Source organism: Protomyctophum bolini, assembly GCF_963924005.1.
Source record: "Protomyctophum bolini genome assembly, chromosome: 16".
NCBI classification, from domain to species: Eukaryota; Metazoa; Chordata; class Actinopteri; order Myctophiformes; family Myctophidae; genus Protomyctophum; species Protomyctophum bolini.
Window position 1 is genome coordinate 29540297 of NC_137877.1, and position 3487 is coordinate 29543783.

Below are 3487 nucleotides of genomic sequence, written 5' to 3' on the forward strand. Positions count from 1 at the left end.
CATCCCATGGAGGCGCCTTCCAGCTGCAAGACAAGCTGCTCCAGAAGGTATTGCTAGTTAACAGTGTGTTATATAAAGGTGTATTAAAGTGATGAAGTGCTCCCTGGCTCTAAAGAGCAAGCATTAAAGCATATTAAGTGGACATTTAAGCTTGTAAAGTGGGAATCTAGAAATGGGAAGACGACATGGGGCAACGGAATGCCTCCCGGGTGAGGCCGTTTAATTCTCAGAAAGTTTGACACCCTGCAGCGCTTTGAAATGAAATGAGGTTTGTCAGTCTGACTCAGAATTTGCAAACCACCTACTACTAGTTATTACTTACACAGAGAATAACTGGAACTTATGATTGGGGGAAACAAATCAATCAATTAATGAATGAATTAACAAATTAATTAATCAATCAATATGAATCAATCTATGCTCTATCTATTCTACTGCCTCAATTCTCAATAGCAATGGAAGATATATGCATCCAGATCCAGTTAACCTTAAGCCCAAACCACACCAATGGGTCGGGTTGGGACAAAACTGTTTTTAAGGTAGACCACACCAATGCAACTCATTGCAACTCAATTAGTTGTATTGGTGTGGTTTACCTTAAAAAACATTTTGTCCCAACCCGACCCTTTGGTGGGCTTTAGCCATATGGTTCACATGACAGTCGTGTTTCAGAATCAGGGCTATATAGCAGTCGACAAGGAAGAATAGAAGTATTCTCTTGAATGAAGAAATACTGTGATGCAGCCCTGCATGGTGTCTCTCTCTCTCTCTCTCTCTCTCTCTCTCTCTCACACACACACACACACACTCTCTCTCTCTCTCTCTCTCTCTCTCTAGTCTCTCTCTCTCTCTCTCTCACTCCACTCTTTCTCTCACACACACACACACACACACACACACACACACACACACACACACACACACACACACACACACACACACACACACACACACACACACACACACACACACAATTCTGTGTGACAGTGACAATCTACGTAAAGCCCATTTTATGTGATGGAAGAAACTTACCGTGTCGCCTCTGAAAGCTATGAAGCTCGTCGTCAAACACAGATCGGGACTGCTGAGTGCTGAATAATGAAAACTCCCAGAGTTGGACATTTGACATCCGGCAGGCATCTCGTTGCTAACAACAACCAGGCGAAACCAGGAAGTATGGACTGGTTAACTTTGGCACATGATCGACATCACCTTCAGCCAATAGGAAATAGAGATGAGACATGCTTCATGCTTGCCTTGCTTGGCTAGTCGCTTTACGTCAAACACAGGCTACCCTTCGCGAAAGCGATCCAATGTCACATCCTGGTTGCGGGTTGCCTATGGATTTATGAACATCGACTGGCGTAGGATAGTCTCCACTCCAGTAAGGCGCCGCCTAATAAAGGGAAGGATATGCATCATGATCATGTTTTCTCTAATATATTCAAAAATGTATAAATACTATTTTCTGCGAGCGCGCTCTCTCTCTCTCTCTCTCTCTCTCTCTCTCTCTCTCTCTCTCTCTCTCTCTTTGAAATGGGAACTGGACTGGATGGTGAAAATGTGTGTGAACAGAACTTTCTATCCTGTCAGTGTCAACACTTTCATCAAGAAGAAGTGTATAGTGTAGGCCTACACGCGCCTGTGTGCGCGCACACACAAAGCCTACACAATGATTTGCAATGGCACCTACTCCACGATATTAGAATGCGTGTCAACTCAGGAAACACCTACCTACTCACTTTCAAATGATTGTCAATTAATCGTGCATATAAATGAGGAAGTTAATTATTCTTCACTAAAATGGGCAATTAAACTGCTAATTGTGTTTTCATTCTAAATTATAATTGGCAAATGGACAACAGTATATGTATATTGAGGGTATTATACACATGGTCAGCCTATACGGTTTGTGCATCTTTTCAGGTCTAATTGACTTATGTGTTAATGTCTACAAGCACTACATATGCAAGAAAACGAATTTAATGTGATATTAAAGGAGAGTTTGGTAGTAGTAGATCTATCTGGTTAAGCTGTAACGCAAGTTCAGGTGCAGGCCCAATGCCCATGATTATGACACAAAATGTATTTAGGTTTTGACTCGTGATGCAGTGGTCTGTTTGATCAATGCCACTTTATTAGGTCTATTTATTTATTTAGTTTTACGAGTCATTTTTCATGTAGGCCTACAGAGAGTTGATTTGGAGACTGGAGTGATCATTGTTGGGGTTATAGGTTTTAGCGTAATAGGTTATTGCAACTTATGCCAAGAAAAGGTAAATAGGATAGGGGGCTATCTATAGGTGGTGAACAATAGTGTCCTCTAGAGGTGAGTGTAACCATGTGATGTAAAGTTTTTATTTAATAAACATTGCTCTTGTGCCTCAGTCAGCAGCAGGTCTTTTTCCACTGTAAGCTATGGAAACGTCCATAATAAAGGTGCAGGAGTCAGTAGAGTTCGTCATTCTATTCTGTGGGATACGATGATGTAATTGTTGACTATGAATGTGGATATGGAATTATATGAAGTCAACTGTCAACATTTGCAGTTAGCCTATTTGATTAGCTCTGCCTCGTTTTATAGACTCGTAGCAAAGCAATATCCCTATAACTAACAGCCGGTAATATGCCCATGCACTAACTGGATTGGCTACGACGTGTTAGTGTAAGATCATACTGAGATTCTCCATTCGAGAACAATAGGGCCATGCAGAAAGACTCTATTTTGGGAACGCTCAGGCAAGCAGCAACTGCGTCAAAGTGAGCGTTTTTCTGCGTCACTCTCTATTCTGCCAACTCCTATCACATTTCCCTCTCTGGGGACTAAATTGGTTCAACCATGACAACTGGCCACAGGCCTGCTAATTATTCCCCTCTCCTTCTGCCAATGGCTCACACATAGGCTGCTGCTGCACCAGCGCTCTGAATAGGTAGGGGCCCCTACACACCCACCGCCATTTGAGGTCTATATTTGGCGCACAATTGAAATACAGCAATCCTGTCAGGAGATAACAAAGAATAATATTGACCCCTGCTCCATTAGGGCTGCTTGAAACAAGTGCAAGTCTTGCAGTCTCATTGTGGTACAACATAAACAAAAACACAGCATATCTGATGAGAAACATAATAAATAGATTACGACGTCATGCGTCCACAAGATCAATATAGCATGCAGGGTTACAGAAGTTTTTTGAACTGTGTCCTGGGCTATTAATATTATTTTAACACATTATTAACAGATAGAATGTAGAACACCTTTTTTTTTAAAATTATTATTAATTATCCGTTTTCAATTGATGCCATAAGCAGCTTAAAACCAGTGCTGTATCATATCCATGCATGTATAGAAAAGGCAACAGAACCCATAGCACAGATGAAATCGGTCTGGAGCATGTCCCACAACGGATTGGTGCAAGTCACTACCGACGCCGATGACGTTGACATGTGAAACACGTGGGCCGTGGTACCCAGCGCTCACATAAACAAA